The 24332-nt window shown below is 36.9% G+C and overlaps 1 pseudogene; it reads right to left on the bottom strand.

Annotated features, from left to right (window-relative positions):
- Positions 1–756: 756 nt before the first annotated feature.
- On the bottom strand, positions 757–1568 carry LOC147379473 (small ribosomal subunit protein eS1 pseudogene; annotated as a pseudogene).
- Positions 1569–24332: the final 22764 nt, after the last annotated feature.

The raw sequence follows: 24332 nt of genomic DNA, 5'->3' as shown, positions 1-24332 counted from the left end.
CTCTTAATGTGTATTCCAGATGAAAGATCGACTATGTCGTGGACAGTGTTGGACAGCTGACTGCCACCAGCAGATCTCAAGCACCCTCTTTGCAGTCAGGCAGTTCACAGTGAGCGAACTCCTAAGGGTGGAGTCGTATTTACCTCCCTCTTCCAGTTGTGTGAATCAGCTAAATAACTCCTTCCTCTTGGGAAAAAGTAAGGAAGTTTAGAGTTGAATGTTCCTCTCCTGCTGTTCCTTCCAGAAATGGAGTGAAACGGCCCTTCTAATGTTGCAAACAGGAAGACAAGTGTCCTCTGTCACCTTTAAAGTAAAAACACTGACTTGTCTCAGAAATAAAACAGAAGAAGAAGCCAAAGTCGAGCGTTATTTACTGTTTCTTCGTGTAAAAGAGTATGAAAAGAAGTACTTGGGAGGTCAACCTGAAGTTATTATTTCATCTTATTTGTCACATGCAAAGCTACCCTTCACTTAATTATTTAAAATTTTCCCCTCATGAAGATAGGGTAATCTTTTTACCATTAGTTAATTTTACTTTGTTGGCTTTTGTGCTTAGAGCAATTTGAATTTGACAGTTGGAGCATTTTAATAAAGAAAGTCAGTTAAACACCTGTCCAAATTATTCCCTATATATACAGCAGTGGAATGTAAATTTGCATTGAAAAAGATTTATTAGAAAAGTTTACCTGGCTATCACCTACTTTTACTGCCTTTTTTTTTTTTTAAAACACAAATAAGACCTTTTATTTATCACCACTAAAAGTCTGAATTTTTCACAGATTTTTGGACAGCTGACTCATACCCATTAGCTTGATCAACTTTAGGGCTTATCTCATCACCAATAACTTTGCCAAAAATGCTATCTTCTCCATGCAGTTCCATGAGTTTTTTCAGTTCATACATGGGCTTCTTCAGCATATTTTCTTTTGTAACCGTGTCATCATGGAGCAGATAAATAGATTGGCAAACCTTTTCTATGTGTTTTCCAGTGCTGTCTGAAATCAATTTATTGACCAGCCTTTTAAAGACATTTGTCTTCTCCTCTCAGGTCATGATTTACCTTGTGATCTTGTGGGTCTGGCTGACCTACCAATGCTGGGCATAAGAGGTCTTCTGAATCTAACTGTTGCATTTTCAGTAAAACTCACACAGAATAGATGAAGCAAATAACCACCAGTAGTGTTGACATCAACGTGAGCTTCAATCACAGTCTGACATTTTTTGACCCATACAGCACATTTTGTCACAGGTGAGATCTGTGCCATGGAAATTAGTCAGGCATTTTTTGCCCAGAACGTCCTCAGTAATTAGCTTGAATTTTCTAAATGCAACTTCATCATTCTGCAGATCAGCAAGCTCACTTCAAAAACACAACCCTTGATGACATCTGTTGTGATTTTTGTTCCTTGGGTTCTCATGACCAGTGTTTTCCCAATATTCCTTATACTGAACCTTTCTGATGCTTTCACATCATACCAATCCTTCTTAGAAAATGAGTCAACCACTTTCTTCTTGGCTCCCTTTTTGCTGCTTTTGTAAAGCGCTTGTTCTTCCTTCCTGACTAACATGGTGCTACTCAGAGATCCAAAAGGGCTACTGCCTTTTTAAATATGAGAGATCCATCAAAATGCTGTCAGAGTTGATGAAGGTAAATATTCCAATGCAATGTGTTTCAGTAAAATACAGTAAGTGTTATTTTAGAGGCTATAAAAAATAAACATTAGTTAAAAATCATGATTTTAAATCTTTCCTTAATTCTCTGCTGTTATTCTTTTAAGATATCTTTTTCTATCACCTTAAAACAAATATATGTGTGTGTGTTTGTATGTATATACATATATATTAACATACTTGTTTGTATAACTCAAACAGGTTTTTAAAACTCTTAGCTTAGTTGCTACAAGTAGCTACCAGAATAATTATCAAGTTTTCAAAGAAATCATAAAAGAATATTGTCAGATTGCATCCTTGAATTTCACTTGATAGAATGATTTTCTTTTCCATGCATTGCTTTACTCAGTTGAAAATTTGATTTGTTTTCACTGAAATAATTTCAGATTCAAGTTCTTAGTTCATAATGCCTTGGTCCTTTCATATAAAATATGTTTTGGAGATTTGTTCATTCAAACTCCTGATATATAAAAAATTTTAGATTCTCTTCAGAGGTGCCTTCGGGTCCATAATTACTTGTTAGCTGTGTGAAAACAGGGAATTGTCTCCTATTAAAACTTCAGATTGGAGAAGACAATGGCAACCCACTCCAGTACTCTTGCCTGGAAAATCCCATGGATGAAGGAGCCTGGTAGGCTGCAGTCCATGGGGTCGCTAAGAGTCAGACACGACTGAGTGACTCCAGTTTGACTTTTCACTTTCCTGCATTGGAGAAGGAAATGGCAATCCACTCCAGTGTTCTTGCCTGGAGAATCCCAGGGACAGGGAAGCCTCATGTGCTGCCATCTATTGGGTCACACAGAGTCGGACACGGCTGAAGCGACTTAAACCTTCAGATAGTCTGTATATTCTCTTCTAATGTAATATGCTTATCCCCTGAGCTTTCTCCAGATGAAGAGTTTCATGAGGAAACTTCTGTAGCTTCTGAAGCTACTTCTGTAGCTTCAATATCTATCTGTGTCTGCATGTATTAGATAACCCAAACATTTACATAATGGGGAATGAGTATGTTTAACCTTATAACTAGTATCTATTGCATCACTGAGTGATTTATATGCCTCCCCTTTAAACATTTTGAGATTGAGGAAGAAATATTTGTTATATAAGTCCATTGAATTTCATGTATTTTTTCTTCTTCAGCAGTTTAAAAATTTGATGTTTGAATGATTTCTTCTTAAGGAAGATTTACCATTGTCTAAATACTTTCAGTTCAGTTCAGTTCAGTTGCTCAGTCATGTCCGACTCTGAGATCCCATGAATTGCAGCATGCCAAGCCTCCCTGTGCATCACCAGCTCCTGAAGTTCACCCAAACTCATGTCCATCGAGTAGGTGATGCCACCCAGCCGTCTCATCCTCTGTCGTCCCCTTCTCCTCCTGCTCCCAATCCCTCCCAGCATCAGGGTCTTTTCCAATGAGTCAAATTTTTGCATAAGGTGGCCAAAGTATTGGAGTTTCAGCTTTAGCATCAGTCCTTCCAAAGAACACCCAGGACTGATCTCCTTTAGAATGGACTGGTTGGATCTCCTTGCAGTCCAAGGCACTCTCAAGAGTCTTCTCCAACACCACAGTTCAAAGGCATCAATTCCTTGGCACTCAGCTTTTTCACAGTCCAACTTTCACATCCATACATGACCACAGGAAAAACCATAGCCTTGACTAATGGACCTTTGTTGGCAAAGTAATGTCTCTGCTTTTGAATATGCTATCTAAGTTGGTCATAACTTTCCTTCCAAGGAGTAAGCATATTTAATTTCATGACTGCTATCACCATCGGCAGTGATTTTGGAGCCCCCAAAAATGAAGTCTGACACTGTTTGTTTCCCCATCTATTTCCCATGAAGTGATGGGACCGGATGCCATGATCTTCGTTTTCTGAATGTTGAGCTTTAAGCCAACTTTTTCACTCTCCTCTTTCACTCTCATCAAGAGGCTTTTTAGTTCCTCTTCACTTTCTGCCATAAGGGTGGTGTCATCTGCATATCTGAGGTTGTTGATATTTCTCCCGGCAATCTTGATTCCAGCTTGTGCTTCTTTCCAGCCCAGCGTTTCTCATGATGTACTCTGCATATAAGTTAAATAAGCAGGGTGACAATATACAGCCTTGACATACTCCTTTTCCTATTTGGAACCAGTCTGTTGTTCCATATCCAGTTCTAACTGTTGCTTCCTGACCTGTATATAGGTTTCTCAATAGGCAGGTCAGGTGGTCTGGTATTCCCATCTCTTGAAGAATTTTCAACAGTTTATTGTGATCCACACAGTCAAAGGCTTTGGCATAGTCAATAAAGAAGAAATAGATGATTCTCTGGAATTCTCTTCTCTTTTCCATGATCCAGTGATGTTGGCAATTTGATCTTTGGTTCCTCTGCCTTTTCTAAAACCAGCTTGAATGTAGGAAGTTCACGGTTCATGTATTGCTGAAGCCTGGCTTGGAGAATTTTGAGCATTACTTTACTAGCATGTGAGATTAGTGCAATTATGCGGTAGTTTGAGCATTCTTTGGCATTGCTTTTCTTTGGGATTGGAATGAAAACTGACCTTTTCCAGTCCTGTGGCCACTGCTGAGTTTTCCCAATTTGCTGGCATATTGAGTGCAGCACTTTCACAGCATCATCTTTCAGGATTTGGAATAGCTCACTGGAATTCCATCACCTCCACTAGCTTTGTTCGTAGTGATGCTTTCTAAGGCCCACTTGACTTAACATTCCAAGATATATGGCTCTAGGTGAGTGATCACACTATTGTGTTTATCTGGGTCATGAAGATCTTTTTTGTACAGTTCTTCTGTGCATTCTTGCCACCTCTTCATAATATCTTCTGCTTCTGTTAGGTCTATACAATTTCTGTCCTTTATCGAGCCCACCTTTGCATGAAATGTTCCCTTGGTATCTCTAATTTTCTTGAAGAGATCTCTAGTCTTTCCCATTCTGTTGTTTTCCTCTATTTCTTTGCATTGATCACTGAGGAAGACCTTCTTATCTCTTCTTGCTATTCTTTGGAACTCTGTATTCTGATGCTTATATCTTTCCTTTTCCCTTTTGCTTTTTGCTTCTCTTCTTTTCACAGCTATTTGTAAGCCCTCTCCAGACAGCCATTTTGCTTTTTTGCATTTCTTTTCCTTGGGGATGGTCTTGATTCCTGTCGCCTGTACAATATCACGAACCTCCATCCATAGGTCATCAGGCACTCTGTCTATCAGATCCAGTCCCTTAATTCTATTTATCACTTCCACTGTATAATCATAAGGAATTTTATTTAAGTCATACCTGAATGGTCTAGTGGTTTTCCGTACTTTCTTGAATGTAAGTCTGAATTTGGCAATAAGGAGCTCATGATCTGAGCCACAGTCAGCTCCCAGTCTTATTTTTGCTGACTGTATAGAGCTTCTCCATCTTTGGCTGAAAAGAATAGAATCAATCTGATTTCGGTGTTGACCATCTGGTGATGTCCATGTGTAGAGTCTTCTCTTGTGTTGTTGGAAGAGGGCATTTGCTATGACCAGTGCGTTCTCTTGGCAAAACTCTATTAGCCTTTGCCCTGATTCATTCTGTATTCCAAGGCCAAATTTGCCTGTTACTCCAGGTGTTTCTTGACTTCCTACTTTTGCATTACAGTCCCCTATAATGAAAAGGACATCATTTTTGGGTGTTAGTTCTAAAAGGTCTTCTAGGTCTTCATAGAACCATTCCACTTCAGCTTCTTCAGTGTTACTGGTTGGGGCACAGACTTGGATTATGTGATATTGAATGGTTTGCCTTGGAAATGAACAGAGATCATTCTGTCGTTTTTGAGATTGCATCCAAGTACTGCATTTGGACTCTTTTGTTGACCATGATGGCTACTCCATTTCTTCTAAGGGATTCCTGCCTGCAGTTGTAGATATAATGGTCATCTGAGTTAAATTCACCCATTCCAGTCCATTTGAGTTCGCTGATTCCTAGAATGTCGACGTTCACTCTTGCCATCTCCTGTTTGACCACTTCCAAGTTGCCTTGATTCCTGGACCTAACATTCCAGGTTCCTATGAAATATTGCTCTGTACAGCATCGGACCTTGCTTCTATCACCAGTCACATCCACAACTGGGTATTGTTTTTGCCTTGGCTCCATCCCTTCATTCTTTCTGGAGTTATTTCTCCACTGATCTCCAGTAGCATATTGGGCACCTACTGACCTGGGGAGTTTCTCTTTCAGTATCCTATCATTTTGCCTTTTCATAAATACTTTAGGCTGATTGAAATCCTTGATTGTTACTGTCTGTTTACAGCTCCATAAAGGATTAGATTAGTGATCAAAGGGCACATATTTTGATGCTGACATTGAAAGACAAATATCCAAAGAATTTACACTTTGATGATGTGATATCCTTCAGATAAGAGACTGACATGTTGAAACATAATAATGGTGTATGAGAATTTGAAGTGCATGGTACTGAGTGTATTAAGTGCAAGGGCTCAGGGCGTTTTAAGTCATTTATGCTAACTGGCATGTTAAGATGGCATGTTTCATCAAAGAGATTGGAAAAAAGAATCCTGTAGTAAATTAAGATAGTTTTTATTTTTTATCAGTATTTCTAACCCACTGGTTTGATATTTCATGATTTTTATAAACTCATGATAAATGAAACTCAGATTAAAATTTAAATTTATTCTGAATATGTTATAAACATTGTAAACGTGATGTTAAAATATATTTTTTTAATTTTCAAATTTTTCCCAGAAAATGTTTTACAGAAACTACTGAGTGGTTTTGGAAGGCAAAACCAGAAAGATGAAAACTATTTTCCTTAAAGTTATGTGTAAATAAACACGAACATGAACTTCAACACAATTACTATTTTCAGTCCATTATTCATTTGTAAACTAGTAAATGTAGAAAGTCATAGAATATTTCATAGGGTAAGTTTTATTTCCCATTTAAGGAGAATAAAGTGGCTACCAAATACACTGCTTCTAATTTTGGTGCTTTCTCCAAATACACTGCTTTGGTTCCTTCTTCAAAAAGCAATTATGATCTACTGCTTGGACTTTTAATTTTTTCAGCGTGTATATATATCTAGAGTTTAACCATAAACTCATGCAGTTGTTCATCCTGAGACCATTCTTAAAATTTGAAGAAAATAAAGATACATGATCATATACACTTAATACATTGAGATATCACTCACATGTCATATCAAAACAAGTGTTTACGTAATGGCAGTACATGTACTATATCAAACCGATTTACTCAAATTATACTACCTGTGGGCTCCTGTGTATATCCACACAATGATTTACTCTAGTGTATTCCTTTTCTTGGTTACTATTATCACTATTCATCTAATTAATGTGTGCATCAAGGGATAGTTTTCATAAAGACTCACTTAGTTAATCATTTGCCCTTAAGTCAATCTTAAAGTAAGGAGAAAGCTAAATCTCACTATTGGAATTAAAATGATACATAAGAAGATGTATAAAATATATATCAAGGGTTATAAATGTTAATTCAAATTTTGAATAAATGATTATATCCTAGTTTCTTACCTTAAAGAACATAAGGGAGAATGGAAGAAGGCTAAATGTATCAGAATGAAATAGGATTGTCCTTTATCTATAAATCTATAATGAGAATAGTATAGATTAGAAAATAATTTCATACAAATATAGAATTTAGCAGGCAAAATTGAGAAGATTCTTAAATTCATGTAGTTAAATGTTATTTTCAGAAAGTTCACACACATATACTTATATATTCAGTCATTCACATACATGCATAAAGCAGGATTTTGCTTCTATTCCCTGTATGCACAGCATGGAAGAAAACTAAACTATTTTCTGTTTTACAGAGATGTGGTTAAGATTAAACATACACATACACAGTCATACACACAAGTATTCAACTCAATGCAGGAAAAACAGAAGTACTTTTCTATTCTATTCATCTAACTTAATGGAAAAAATTGCAATCTAAATACTGAAGACAATATTTGGCAACTAGATAGTTTTATGTATGATCCTTTATCTTTTTATTAATTTTATTGAAATATGGCTCAGACGGTAAAGTGTCTGCCACAATGCAGGAGACCCGGGTTTGATCCCTGGGTCAGGAAGATCCTCTGGAAAAGGAAATGGCAACCTTCTCCGGTACTCTTGCCTGGAAAATCCCATGGACGGAGAAGCCTGGTAGGCTATAGTCCATGGGGTCGCAAAGAGTCGGACAGGACTGAGCGACTTCATTTTCACTTTTCATAGTTGCTTTACAATGTTATGTTCATTTCTGCTATACAGCAAAGTAAATCAGCTATATGTTTCATATATCCCCTCATTTTTGGATTTTCTTCTCATTTAGGTCACCATGGAATGTTGTGTAGAATTCCTTGAATTATATAGTAGGTTCTCATTAGTTATCTATTTTATACATAATATTAGTAATGTATATGCTGCTGGTGCTGCTAAGTCACTTCAGTTGTGTCTGACTCTGTGTGACCCCATAGACGGCAGCCCACCAGGCTCCCCCATCCCTGGGATTCTCCAGGCAAGAACACTGGAGTGGGTTGCCATTGCCTTCTCCGGTAGTGTATACAGGTAATCCCAGTCTCCTAATTCACCCCACTCCCTTCTTCCCCCTTCGGTATCCATATATTTGTTCTCTATGTCTATGTCTCTATTTCTGCACTGCAACTGTTGTTGGTTCTCTGCTCATGCTATATATCAGGATCTATTTAAGGAACTTTATAAAAATACTGATGCCAAGACTTTACAGCAGAAATTTTGATGCACTGTTCCTGGGTTTAGGTCTTTATTAAGATAAAGAGCAATGGCACCCCACTCCAGTACTCTTGCCTAGAAAATCCCATGGATGAAGGAGCCTAGTAGGCTCCAGTCCATGGGGTCGCTCAGAGTCCGACACGACTGAGCGCCTTCCCTTTCACTTTTCACTTTCATGCACTGGAGAAGGAAATGACAACCCACTCCAGTGTTCTTGCTTGGAGAATCCCAGGGACGGGGGAGCCTGGTGGGCTGCCGTCTATGGGGTCGCACAGAGTCGGACATGACAGAAGCGACTTAGCAGCAGCAGCAACAGCAGGATAAAGAGAACTAGTGTCTTAAGCTATTCTTGGAGATAGACAATTATTTTAAATATCACATGCAGTAAGAAACATGTAAGAAGAATCAGTACTAGTATCTGCTAAGCTGCCAAGTATGTGGTACTGAACTAGGATGGACCTGTTCTCTTTGAGCCTGACCTTCCTTTGTGCAAAATGAATAGTTTGAATTAAACGATGTTTAACACAGATTATGTAGAATTTCAGTTCTAAAATTTCTGATGTTGTCATCACATATACATATATTTACAGAATTTGATAGGGACCCAGTGACAAATAAAATTGCAGACAACTTGTAATTTGATAGCAGTTGTTGAAATGGTTTGTTTATTGGAAAAACCTTGCTCTGAAAGATATTTACTTTCAGTACATTACTTTTATAGACTAGAATTATGATGAAATAAAAAAATTATATTTGGCATCATAAAACTGGTTTAAATTTCAGCTGTGCTCTGTACATCTTGTACGGCCTTGTACATGTGGTTTGACCTCATTAAATTCTGATGTCTTCATCTTTAAGGTGGTGGTGGGTAGGATAATACATGACATAAATATTCAGAGAGCTGTTATGAAAATAGCACTGTATGTTTAAAGTTCTTTTATTTAAAAAATTAGTTATCTTTTTAAGAATTGAGAGAGTTTTACAAGATGGAAGATAGAATATGAAACTCTAAAGATTTTAAAAAAAAGAATTTATAAATTGGTAGACAGGTTATTTGAAAAATGATTTAGTGAATGCAGCTTTGGGTTTTCAAGGAAATCTTAATCTAGTAACCCTAAAAAGAATTTAAGATTAAATAAAATACACTTCACCTATGATTTAGTTTGGGGGATGCTTTTATTGTCTCAGGATTTATTTTATCTCAGTGGACATCAGATGTTGGATCAGTGTATCTCAGAGTGAAGCAAGAGTAAGACCCTCAAGGAGCTGCAAATATGTTACCTTGATGATTGATGAGTATGAAAACAAGATGATTTTCTGGGTGTTTGGATATGTTTGTAAGATTTTTTGGTCCAGCCACACCACGGTGCATCTGTGAAACACTACACAAAGTGAGTTACAATGATAACAATAAGTTCATTCATTTACTTGTTCTTTGAGAAATTATTGATTAGATAACTAATGTCAGGAAGATCTCCTAGAGGAGCACATGGTAACCCACTCCAGTATTCTTGCCTAGAGAATACCATGGACAGACGAGCCTATAGTCCATGGGGTCGCACAGAATGAGGCACCACTGAAGCAACTTAGCACATACACACACGTATACATTAGGAATCAAACATTAACAAGCTCCCTGATCTTGTAGAGTTTTCACTGTACAGGAGGAGCTAGACATTATCATAAAATCATTCAAATAACTTGCCAATTTTAAATGTTACAAAGTGCTATATAGTAAAGTGCTTGAGAGCATGTTATTAAGGACATTTATGAAGAAGAGACAGTGTAACTAGGTTCTGAAAATGAGTAGCAGTAATTATTTGGAGGTATGAGAGAGCACTGGAGAAGGCAATGGCACCCCACTCCAGTACTCTTGCCTGGAGAGTCCCATGGATGGAGGAGCCTGGTGGGCTGCAGTCCATGGGGTTGCTAGGAGTCGGACACGACTGAGCGACTTCACTTTCACTTTTCACTTTCACTTTTCACTTTCATGCCTTGGAGAAGGAAATGGCAACCCATTTCAGTGTTCTTGCCTGGAGAATCCCAGGGACAGGGGAGCCTGGTGGCTGCTGTCTTTGGGGTCACACAGAGTCGGACACGACTGAAGTGACTTAGCATAGCATAGCATAAGACAGCATCCTTTATGGAGGTATCCCTACCAGGGAAATGGCAACCCACTCCAGTATTCATGCCTTGAAAATCCCATGGATGGAGGAGCCTGCAGGCTACAGTCCATGGGGTCGCAAAGAGTCAGACACGACTGAGCGACTTCACTTCACTTCACCAGGCTTCAGGTGGCTTCTGCCTTCAGACTGCACAGCTCCTTTTCTTTGCTAATGTTTTGCTAACTTATCTGGCTTGTGTTCAATGGCAGAGTGTCTGATGCCTCTCTAGGATCCAGCTCCCTTTCAGTTTACTTTATCTCAACCCAAGGGAATTATTCTTTTTAATGGAAACATGTAGTATTTTCTGGCAGAGCTCCAGGATTTTGCTCTTTCTTTTCTCATATACCTTAAGTTTATATCCTGAATTTTCCAGGTTTTTCAAAGTGAACACAAAATCCAAAAAGAACTCCACATTTTGCCCTCTTTCTGCATTTCCAATTCCTCACTTAAGCAGTGTGTATCTTTGAAAGAAGGGAAGTAGGCCAATGCCTGTTAAAAGAAACACAGATGAATATATCAGAAACCTATTCTGCTAAATAGCTTGAAATTCTTTTTGGACATTTGAGTGAATATGTAAAATATGCAATTAAACATGTAAATAAAGAGGTCAGGTAAAGGCTCAGGTTTACTTTAGAAATTTGTGTTGATTTTGATGTTACCTATCTTTGTCCATATACAAATACAGACATTTGTATTAATACTGATGTTATATATTGTTGTTGAAATATGTATGTCTATGTATTCATTGTTGCTGTTTTTGTTTACTCTCTACGTCATACCTGACTCTTGCCAGTCCGTGGACTATAGCGCACCAGGCTCCATGGAATTCTCCAGGTAAGTATACTAGAGTGGGTTTCCATTCCCTTTTCCAGGTGATCTTCCCAGATCAGGGGTTGAACCTATGTCTCCTACATTGGCAGGTGGATTCTTTACCAGTGAGCTCCCAGGGGTCTGTTTTTTAACTTGCACAGCAATAACTCTGACCTTGTAATAAGTAATAAATACTATAGCATATGTTGTTAGAACGACTAATCTAAAATTAGAAGACTACTTAGTGTTCAAAATGTTCTAGCATAATCTTTGAGAATGATGATAATATTCATGTTCACTCCTTTACCTGTACAGACTTTCTGACCTTTAAAGAATATTTTGGATCATAGCTGTTGAACATGACAACCAACATAATGAACACTCATTCTCCTTCTCTAGGTAAGAATTAATCATTAATGATATGATTGATCTACTATTATCAAATTTGCAATGCAAAGTTTATAATTACTGCCTTAAGTCATTTCTGATACTACTGTATGTGTCTCTCCAAACCCCTTTCTATAAGATGTGTAGTTCTCAGGCGTCTCAGTATTTTGGGGATCTCACCATTTCATTCTCACCCACACCACATGGATCATGACTCCTAGCCAAGCATTCTGGTGCACCCCTCTTATGATGCCCCTTAGGAAATGATCAGGAGACATTTTTTTATATTCAAGTTATTTAAACATTTTCAGCATACGATGATCAACTATACACAAACTAAGGCTAAACTTGGGTGCAGTTTGTTTATTGAGAGAAGTAGTCTCTTGGCAGAAAATTTAGGGAAAGGGAATATGATGTAGAGGAAAAGTAAAATCTAATATGTAAAGAAACACACTACATGTGTGAATGCATTCTAAGTTGCTTCATTCAGGTCTGACTCTTTGCAGCCCTATGGACTATAGCATGCCAAGGGAAAATCCAGGCAAGAATACTGGAGTGGGTTGCTGTGTCCTCCTCCAGGGGATCTTCCTGACCCAGGGATCGAACCCACATTTCTTGTCTCCTTCATTGGCAGGTGAGTTCTTTTCCAGTAGTGCCACTTGGGAAACCTCAAATACACTATACACAAACACATGTACACATGTATGGAATTGAAAATTGAGAAAAGCTGAACAGTAATTCATTTATAGAATTTTAATTTATAGAATGTTTAACCTAGAAGTGTATTTTGTTTTTCAGAAAAGAATGTTACTAATACACCCTCTGTTTCTGGATACTAGGTCTCTAGATTCGGTTCTGCCAGTTAACTCTAAGTCCTTGCTGTATCACTCAACATCTCTGGCACTCACTTTTTTTTTTATTAAGTATAAATAATACATTGATTGTATTACTGGTTTCTATCACTGGTTGAACAACAGAATCACTGAGGAATTTATATTTTTAAAGCCCAAACTGATTTTCTTTAGGCCCCAAATAAGATCTACTGGATTAAGTACTGCCTACTAAACTATTATTTCTATTTTGAATTTTCAAGGTATTTGAAATGAGCAGTCCATTTTGAGAGTTGCTAGACTAGATTATTACTACCAGCACTTCTGTTCTCAGCAACCTAGGAGTTGGTAGCTTGGCTAGAAATAAGAAATAAATATCACTAGAATGTTAAAATTATGTGCTTCAAATGAAAAATAGAAAAGTTGAATGTTTATACATACAACCTGACTTAGATGCGATTCTTCTAGGGCCTAAAGAGTAAGTTGAGAGCTACATGTATATACAATGACTATCAACTTTAAACCAATGAGATCTGAAACTCTCAAGGTATTACACTTCTACAATTTTACTTTATTAATTTGACATTAATTCAAAGTACATGCAATTAAATAATTTATTTAAAATATTTTACATTTGAAGAAGGGAATATGGTAATTTGACCAGCCAACCCTAATCATCAAAACTTTTAAGATTACTTGCTTTGTTTTGAATCCATTTATTTGTAACTACATATATAAAAATAATTAAAAAACACATAATTAATCTAACCTAGATCATAGTCCCCATGTCTACACCTATTTCCACCCAAATGGAGTTACTTTTCCATCTTGTTACTGTATTCTGTTTACTCTAAAATCTCCCTGAAAACTCTGATGAATTAGAATATATATAGTGAATCCTCCTGCTTCCCTTTGCAGCCAAATATGAAATATAATATTTTTCTCTACTGCAGAACACAATTTTATATCCTGTATCTTGAAGGATATGAATCTTTAAGCAGTTACGGGCAGACATCACGTATTAGTGTATATATAGCAAAGTGTATATTGAACGATCAATTTGCTTTCCTCTGTGGATAGCAGACTAGCTATCTAGTCCACTAGTCTAGTCTGGTATCCAAATTTCCCTTGCATTCACACAAACAAATAGATTGCCTGTACGGTACTTGAAAAGGTTGCTGCAGCTCATTGAGGTGCTCAATATTAAGGGAGAACCCACACATAAAGCTCTCATAAATGAAATGGAAGCAAGACATATTTTACTCTATTTAGCATTTAGGCAGCATTTTTTAAAGTACATTTTTATTAGAGACTCCTCACAACAATCTTATGAGCTTAATCTAGTGGTGTTATGCTCACTTAGAAATGGATAAATTTAGGGCCACAGGAACCAGGCATTAAGTTCATGTGGCAGCCAGGCAGTGGAAGAAGCCCAAATTACCACTCTGAGACCTGACATTTCCTTCATGTTATTTTTCTTCCATGAGCCACACTCCCCATTTTTTCCACAGAGGAAACATTTTTAGGTGAAATCATATACATAGTATTTATACATAAGGTTGGTAATTTACAGATAACTTTTTAAAAAATATAAATTTATTTATTTTAATTGGAGGTTAATTACTTTACAGTATTGTATTGGTTTTGCCATACATCAACATGAATCCGCCTCAGGTATACACGGGTTCCCCATCCTGAACCCCCCTCCCTCCTCCCTTCCCATACCACCCCTCTGGGTCATCCCAGTGCACCAGCCCCAAGCTTGCTGTATCCTGCATCGAACCTGGACTGGTTCGATGGGACTGGTTATCTACATGGCTTACACCCATACTGACTTCAAACCTTTGTCAAATCTCCCCTTTTCAACAAAACCTACCCTGGGCATACATTTAAATTATAAACCCTCCCAACAGTATTTCCAAATTCATTTATGTTATTCAATTCTGCCTATTGTAGTTTTTTGTTCATTATACTACATAATTTATTTAGTTACAACTAAATTTATTTAGTTTAATATTATAAATTATATTTTATCCATTGATATTAACAGTCTCCCCACATGAAAATGCAAGTGCTATTATTTTTAATTTTTTTTCCATTTTTTTTTCACTGTTGTAGCCTGAGCGCCTGTATTAGGATCTCGTCTACAGCAGATACCTAATAGGTATGTATTAAATTATTTAATTAATTTTAACATAAATTTTTGGTCCTCATTCACCATTATTCATCTTGAGTTAAGGATAAATCAAACATCAGAAAATTCTCCGGAAGTACTATCTTTGTTTTCTTCTCTGAGACAAAGTGCATACACATTTGGTGACTGAAATAGTGGCCTAGACTCTTTTCATGGTGAAGGATGAATGGACATAAGGGAAAAATGAAACATTCAGAAATAAACTCTACTGATTACACCAGAAGGACTGGTTCAGTTCATTCGGTCAGTCATGTTTGACTCTTTGCGACCCCATGGACTGTGGTAAGCCAGGCCTTCTTGTCCATCACCAACTTCCTGAGTTTACTCAAACTTATGTCCATTGAGCCAGTGATGCCATCCAACCATCTCATCCTCTGTTGTCCCCTTCTCCTCCTGCCTTCAATCTTTCCCAGCATCAGGGTCTTTTCGAATGAATCAGTTCTTTGTATCAGGTGGCCAAAGTATTGGAGTTTCAGCTTCAGCATCAGTACTTCCAATGAATATTCAGGACTGCTTTCCTTTAGGATGGACTGGTTGGATCTCCTTGTAGTCCAAGGGACTCTCAAGAGTCTTCTCCAAAAACCACAGTTCAAAACTATCAATTCTTCAGCCTCAGCTTTCTTTATAGTCCAACTCTCACATCCATACATGACTACTGGAAACACCATAGCCTTGACTAGATGGACCTTTGTTGGTAAAGTAATGTCTCTGCTTTTCAATATGCTGTCTAGGTTGGTCATAACTTTTCTTTCATGAAGCAAATGTCTTTTAATTTCATGGCTGCAGTCACCATCTGCAGTGATTTTGGAGCCCCCTAAAATAAAGGCAATGCCAAAGAATGCTCAAATTACTGCAAAATTCCACACATCTTACATACTAGTAAAGTAATGCTCAAAATTCTCCAAGCCAGGCTTCAACAGTATGTGAACCATGAAATTCCAGATGTTTAAGCTGGTTTTAGAAAAGGCAGAGGAACCAGAGATCAAATTGCCAACATTCGCTGGATCATTGAAAAAGCAAGAGAGTTCCAGAAAAACATCTACTTCTGCTTTATTGACTATGCCAAGACCTTTGACTGTGTGGACCACAACAAACTCTGGAAAATTCTTAAATAGATGGTAATACCAGACCACCTGACCTGCTTCTTGAGAAATCTGTATGCAGACAAGGAAGCAACAGTTAGAACTGGACATGGAACAACAGACTGATTCCAAATAGGGAAAGGAGTATGTCAAGGCTGTATATTGTCACCCTGCTTATTTAACTTATATGCAGAGTACATCATGAGAAATGCTGGGCTGGATGAAGCACAAGCTGGAATCAAGATTGCTGGGAGAAATATCAATAACCTCAGATACTCAGATAACACCATCCTTATGACCGAAAGTGTAGAGGAACTAAATAGCCTCTTGAGGAAAGTGAAATTGGAGAGTGAAAAAGCTGGCTTAAAACTCAACATTCAGAAAACTAAGATCATGGCATCTGGTCCCATCACTTCATGGCAAATAGATGGGGAAACAGTGGAAATGGAAGGACTGGTACTAATGATAATATTCTGTGCTTTAAAAAGTGTATGACAATAAGTATATGCTTATTCTGTAAAATCTTTCAGTCTTGAACTTGAGAACACTCTATATGGATTGTACACTTTCACCAAGTTGCACTCTTCAAAGGTATACACTACCCCAGATACATCTGTACATACTGATTTCATCCTTAAAAATTCTAATAGTTAAGTCAGTTAAACAGCTTAATTTCTGTCCTCAGTGAGTAAACACTGTAAAAAAGAAATCAACAATGAACATGAAAATAAGAAATGATTGAGATTATGTATGTTGGTGAATGTTCAAAGAATGAATTCTGATAGAAAATGAGGAGGCACTATTGGAGCTATTAACAGGGGGCAAGAAAGAGCCAATAATATATATCCATATCTATATCTATCTATTATATAGATAGATATGGGAGTAAGGCATGGAGAAGGAAAAGCACTCTAGACTGGAAATAGAGCAGCAGTGAACACATCTTCCTATATTAACTGGCCAGTGTATTTAACAAAGGGTGTTAGAGAAGTGAGCCAGGACATTTTATTAAGATACATTTTATTTCCATTTACATGAATGAACATTTATCTTTTAATATCTCAATTGATGACTCATTTCTCAAATGATGAATCATTTTTTAGGGTAAATACAGAGTCCCATGACAAAGGTATTTTGTTTTTAATTTACAAATCTCTTAAGAATCTATAATAAAGATAAGTGTGTATAAATTTTTTTCTCCTTTGACCACCTGTAAAAGCTAAGAGGAAGAGAAAATTCCTCAGAAATCAATTCTTTCAAGAATGTAAATCAAGAGGAAGAGAAAATTCTTCAGAAATCAATTCTTTCAAGAATGTAAATCAAGAACTATTTTTCAGAATTTTTAAGTACTTAAAAAATAAAAAAAATTACAAAAATATAGTGTGTCCTATGGTATTTTTTCCTTAGAATTATAAAATATAAAAGATTCTCTTAGTACTAAATGAAAATGATAAATAGTAAAATAAGAATATCTCTAAAGAATTAAGGTGCTTCCCCACATATGAAGAGTAAAATGGATTTGAAAGATGTGTGATGACAATTTTACTTCTGTTCTTAGCTTGAGTTACAATAGTACATCTGTTCTATATTGGGGGATTTTGAACACAAGATTTATAATCATTTAAGGCTGAGAATCTATTTATGTAACATGATGCTGTTAAACCAGTAAAATAAGACATGCTAAAAGTGATCTTCAAAATAGTGTAACTATATATAATGTTAAATGTGTGTTTTAATATACATTTCTCTCAAATCCAAAGTATCCATATATAAGTCCCAAATCACTATAGAATATTTCCATGAAAGAAGTATCATGTTTTGTTATTATTATTGTCAGTCTAAGGAGTAAATGCCTATAGTTCAGGTCACTAGTTTAATCTTTTACTGGTATGCTGATTTCTACCAGATGGTCAGAGAGATGATAATTATGTCACCATTTATTTCTTATTTTGAACATTGCACATAGATGTAGAGAAAGTAGTCCATATGAGACTTTTTCTTAGACAACAGCACTATCCTGGAGTTTCTTTATTTTTAATTCTTTACAAACATGTAAGATTATGAACTGGCTCTACGGTAGTAGATAAGACATTGACTCTAAACTGTCCTCACTGGCCTCATGGTTAACATAAGTGCTTCAGAGAGATTATATACAAATCTTTGTATTTGTGTGTGCACAGGTATTCAGTCATGTCCAACATTTTGCAACCCCATGGACTGCAGGGCTCCACTGTCCATGGAATTTTCCAGGCAAGAGGACTGAAGTGGGTTGCCATTTCTTACTCCACGGATCTTCTCTTGAGTCTCCTGCATTGGCAGGCAGATTCTTTACCACTACACCACTTGGGAAGTCCATATACGAAGATACCTTTCATATATCTCATTCAGTGTTACTCAAATTATTGTTTATACATGTATAATCTATCTAATAAATGAATTTATCATGCATATGTCTTTGTTTATGATAATGTTGGGCTTCCCAGTGGCTCAGAGGTAAAGTATCTGCCTACAATGCAAGAGACCTGGGTTCGATCCCTAGGTTGGGAAGATCCCTTGGAGAAAGGCATGGCAAACCACGCCAGTATTCTTGCCTGGGAAATCCCATGGACAGAGGAGCCTGGCGGGCTTCAGTCCATGGGGCTGCAAAAGGGTCAGATATGATGTAGCGACTAAATGACAACATGATAATGTTAGATATATTTACATTTTGAATTCTTTAAAGGTGTAGGCTTAGTAGAAAAAGATACTAATTTTATGACCAACCTCAGTTTTTTCTGTCTGTAGTACCATGAAGAAAAATTATTATTATCTTATGAATTGTTGTCAACATGAAATTAAATATTTGAGAAATAAAAACAGTTAAACCTGCTCAAAACTACATCATGTAGAATGAGAATGTGATGATAAAAAATAAAGATGCTCCTTATTTTCCTTTTCCTTATTCATCTTTTTCTTTCAAGCTTGTCATTTAGAGAGTTATTAATTCAATAAGGCCTCACTAAGTCTTCTATATGCCAAGGAATATACTAAATTAAAAAAAAAAAAAGGTTTGTAAATTTTAACCCAGGAACCTGCTGGTCATATATTTGACCTAACCTTATTTAAAAAAATTAATACCAGCATATAAATATGTATAATGAAATTATATTTAAACAGTAACAAAAATACTAAAATCTGACTTTTCCTTAAAAACAAAACTCTGGTAATAGTAATTTGATATCTCCATCAGGTGTCTGTCAGTTGGAGCTGAATCACATCTGCCTTATTTATTAAGATGGGTCAGGAGAATTTTCCACTGGTATTTACATGTAACTAGCCTGTCTATGGGGTTGCACAGAGTCGGACACGACTGAAGCGACTTAGCAGCAGCAGCCTGTTTGCACAGTTATATTGTCCACCAGGACCTATAAGCGTTTTCATAATCCCAGTTTCTATGTGAAAGAAGTCTAAATCTGATTCAAGAATGGAAGTAGCAGCAAGTAAATTAATATTAACGAAGAAAAACTCTTCAGCCTCTAGGATGCTTCCATTTACCTGATAAAGACGGTTATGTACTGCATTATTTCCTTTTACTCAAGTTATCAGAAATTTTAGATGTAATGTCAGTAAAATAGTGTATCTTATGGTGTATTATCATTTCAATGATTTTATTGTAAACTGAATAGCTTTATTGTGTGCATGATCTTAGCCATCAATCAACATTTCTTGCATACCTACAGTGTGCTCAGGATCGCATCTATGCCTTTAATTGTAATATTTCTATACAGTTTGTTTGGAAGAGGAAAATAATAAAATATGACTCATAAATTAAACATTTTGCCAACAGTATTTTGAATTAGAATGTTGACACAATCCCTGTTTCCTTTTCTCTTCCACCATATAGAAAGCCATTGCCACAGTCATCATATCCCTAATGTATCCACTTTAGAGAATAAGCTATGACCCCTCTGTGTGGATTTGCTGTGTCTTATGTGGAGGGTGAGTTCGTGTGTGAAATGATCTGCTTTCCTCAAGTCCACTTCTTCAGTGAGCCTCTTAAGCATGTCGTACTCAGGTCATTGAACACTGATATAGAAGGTTCAGACATTCAACAACCTATTTTCAAACTATGCTTTTATCAGTTATCCAAACTGCACAGATATTAACATGGAGTTTTATCTTGAAGAATGACATCTTGGATGTGTTTGCTCCATGCCTATAAAACCTAAGTACTCTTAACATTATAGCCTTCCTGAAAGTCTCAGTTATTCCTGACTATGTAGGATATACAGTGGCAAGAGCAGTCAAAGGCTCTTGAAGTCATAATTTATGAATATGTAGGATAACAGGTAAAATGTTGCCAATATATTGAAAATAGTAATCCAACAGTGTTCATATTTGTATCTTCAGAGTCCAGCATAGTTTCCATCTCACTGTAGATACTCTAAAATTTTTGATAAGTATTTTTGAGGTCTTGACAAATGCATCAGCCATGCCAGATATTCTTTACCCTAGTGTCTAAATCCTTGTCATATCCTTAGCATGAAATACCTTTGGTTCCATTCCTAACTGAATTTTTGTCACCATCTTATATCCTGTTAGCATTTTACCCTCAATTACAATTTTTAATTTTATAGACACAGTTGTTGTTTTATCATTATCACCCTCAAGACAATATTTTGTTCATTTATTTACTATTGCCACTTAAAAGGTTGGTATACAGAAAATATTCCATTTAGTATTTATGAACTTTCAGTTTGAGCCTCCTGTGGGTTCGTTTATTCACTCATTTTTTTGTTGTTTTGTTTTACTTAAAAGTATTCAGTAGTTGCATTAAGCAAGGTACTTTTCCATGTGTTTTCTGTACATCAGTGTACATGCAAGAAAAAGATTGTTGTGCTTTGGAGCCTATGTTATAGCAGGTGAAACAGATAAAAACAGGAAAATATGATCAATAACTAAATTATATTGTATGTTAAAGGTGATAAGAGCTACAAAAAAATAGAACAAGAAAGGCAGGCTGTGAGGATGTTGCAGTGTTAATTAGGGCAACCAAAATGTTCTTCTTTGAGTGTGTGTGTGTGTGCTCAATTTTGTCTAACTCTTTGTGATCCCATGGACTGTAGCCTGCCAGGCTCCTCTGTCTGTGGAATTTTTCAGACAAGAATACTTGAGCAGGTTGCCATTTCCTGATCCAGGGATCAAACCCATGTATAGTATCTCTTGCATTGGCCGGAGGATTCTTTACCACTGTGCTACCTGGGAATCCCTAAGAACACTGAGGGATTTGAACAAACCCATGAAGAAAGTGAGAGTTTAGCAAGGAGATATTGGGAGAATATCATTAAAGGCAGAAGAAATAATTAAGTTCTCTAGGATTTGGACTTACCTGGTGGTTCAGTGGCTAAGACTCCATGCTCCTAATGCAGGGGCCCGGCTTCTATCCCTGGTCAAGGAACCAGATCCCTAAAGATCTCACGTGCCACAATTAAGAGAGATGGGAAAAGCACAACTAAGACCCAATGCAGCCAAATAAATAAAATAAAATTTTTAAAAATTATTTTAAAAGATATCTAAGACCTGGATGGGGGCTTCCCATGTGGTGCTAGTTGTAAAGAACCCACCTACCAATATAGGTAGATAAAAGATCCCTGAGTCAGGAAGATCCCCTGGAAGAGGGCATGACAAACCACTCCAGTATTCTTGCCTGGAGAATCCCATGGACAGAGGAGCCTGGCAGGGTACAGTCCATGGGGTAGTACAGAGTCAGACACAACTGAATCGACTTTGCATGCACACACGCAAGACCTGGATGCACCTGGCATATTCAAACAACAGAAAGGAACTGAGGGAAAGGAACCCATAAAGCTTTTGGGGTTTGAGTTCATAAAAAATGTATGAAAGTTAGAAATAGTCAGACTTTTGGATTTTACTTGAAATGAAGTATGGGACCACCAAATGCTGAGAAAAATTAACATGGCCTGTGATTTAAAAGTATCAAACTGGGTGGTTTATTTAAACTAGACGATGAGAAGGAAGTCAAAGGAAGAAAGAGAAAACATACCAGGCAGCTAGGATAGTAATTCAAGTAAGACATCATAGTACTTTTATTAAAAATAGTAAAAAGTAGATAGATTCCAGATATATTTAGAAGGTAGAGATTTTAGAATTAATTTTAAGATTAAGGGCATAATCAAAGATAACTTCAAAGATTTTGCCCAGAAAGTTGAGTTGCCATAAATTGAGATAAGAAAAAATGTGTGTGAGGTATGGGAGATGCTTTGGGCAGAGGTCTGTGTGGGAAAACAGAGCATTCATTTTTGCACAAGTTGACATTGAGTTGTCTGTTAGATTTTAAAGTGAATTTGTTGAGCAGGAATTTGAATATACGAATAGAGATTGGGTGAGAGGTGCTGGCTAGAGATAAACTCGGGGAATTAGTAGCATTAGAGTTGGCATTTAAAGATATGAGATAGAATGAGATCACCAATAGAGTAAGTGTTCAGTTCAGTTTAGTCACTCAGTCATGTCCAACCCTTTTAGACCCCATGGACTGCAGCACTCCAGGCCTCCCTGTCCATCACCAACTCCCAGAGTTTACTGAAACTCATGTCCATTGAGTCAGTGATGCCATCCAACCATCTCATCCTCTGTCATTGCTTTCTCCTCCTGCCTTCAATCTTTCCCAGAATCAGGGTCTTTTCAAATGAGAGTAAGTGTAGATATTCAGAAAGAGTAAAAAGGATTGTCTTCTGACTTTTCAAACTATAACAAATAGAGAAGAAGGAAATTAACTAGAAAAAGACTGAGAAAGTGTCCTCATAGAGGAAGGAAGACAACAGTTTATTGTCCTGCAACTCAAGGTGGTGCTTTTCCTTGTTTTGTTTGTTTGTTTCTGTTTTTGCTAACAGAACAAAGCTATCTGGATGTATATAAAAATGTGGTTGTTTTTTTTGTTCAATCACTAAGTCATGTCCTACTTTCTGTGACCCTATGGATTGCAGCATATCAGGTTTTTCTGTCCATCACTATCTTCTTGCTTTGCTCAAACTCATCCATTGAGTCATTGATGCCATCCAAACATCTCATTCTCTGTCACCCCCATCTCCTTTTGCCCTCATTTTTCCCAGAATGAGGGTCTTTTCCAATGAGTCAGCTCTTCACATCATGTGGCCAAAGTATTGGAGCTTCAGCATCAGCCCATCCAATGAATATTCAACTTTGATTTCCTTTAGAATTGACTGATTTTATCTCCTTGCTGTCCAAGGATCAGCTTAAGAGTCTTCTCCAGCACTATAGTTGAAAGCATCAGTTCTTTGGTGCTCAGCCTTCTTTATGGTCCAACTCTCACATCCATTCAAAACTACTGGAAAAACCATAGGTTTGACTAGACAGCCTTTTGTCAGCAAAGTAATGGGGTCTCTGCTTTTTAATACAGGTTTAACCTGTAGGTTTACCTGTATAGGTTTGTCATAGCTAATCTTCCAAGGAGCAAGCATCTTGCAGTCACTGTCCGTGTTGATTTTGGAGCCCAAGAAAGTGAATTCTGACAGTATTTCCACATTTCCCCCATCTATTTTCCATAGATATGGTAGGAGAAGACTTTTCAAGATGGAAGCGGTATGTACAAAGCATTAGAAGAAACACCACTAATTAAAATATAGAAGAGAGGGGGATGAATTTCTGGAGTGACACCCTTAAGTAAGTCAGAGAGACATAAGGGAAAGGACTGGGTGTTTGTAGGACAGAAAACACATCTCAACTTTGTTTACAGATGAAATGGGAAGGCATTTGCTGGCTGGATGGTACACGTGGCAGTGGGAGTCAAAGCTTTTACTTAAATATCCAGTGAAGTGAAAGGGAAGTCAGGTCATCAACTGTTTGTGATTTGAGAAGAAAGTGAAATTGTTATTTAGGAATGAGAGAGTAAACAGACTTGACAGCATGCTGTGGTATCCTGATGGAATTATTGGCGTATATGAGGTTCCATGTCGTTAATCTGTACTGGGTCAGTTAAAATGACTGCATCTTTTTCTTCATTCCATTTCAGTTGTGCAGGTGCACGTGAAAAGAATTTAAACAGTAGCATGTAACGAATGATAGTACTCCCACATAGATGCAGCAGAGCCAGAGGTGTAAATAATTTTATGTATTTATGTTCTGGAGTGTTTAAGAGAACATGAGAGAAAACCATACTTAGAATTTAAGGAGTCACAAAATATGAAAATAACAGAAAAGCACAAATAATGTCAGCTGACTACTCAAACAGGTAGTTCACAAAATGATACACAGAAGTGAATGGAAACTCAGTATCATCCCTGTACCTGTGCATAAGTGCTACCAAAGAATAATGGTTTCTTATCCTCTCCAATCTTCCAAATATTACATGAAGCCTTCTTAAAATAATCAAGAGTCTGCTCAAAAGATAGCAAGAGAAAAACTACACTGGAGAAAAAAAATAGGGT

This window comes from Bos grunniens, chromosome 1 (genome assembly GCF_055505025.1).
Source record: "Bos grunniens cultivar Pamir isolate PY7600 chromosome 1, Bosgru_T2T1.0, whole genome shotgun sequence".
NCBI lineage: Eukaryota > Metazoa > Chordata > Mammalia > Artiodactyla > Bovidae > Bos > Bos grunniens.
This window is presented reverse-complemented; position numbering and strand designations above follow the sequence as displayed.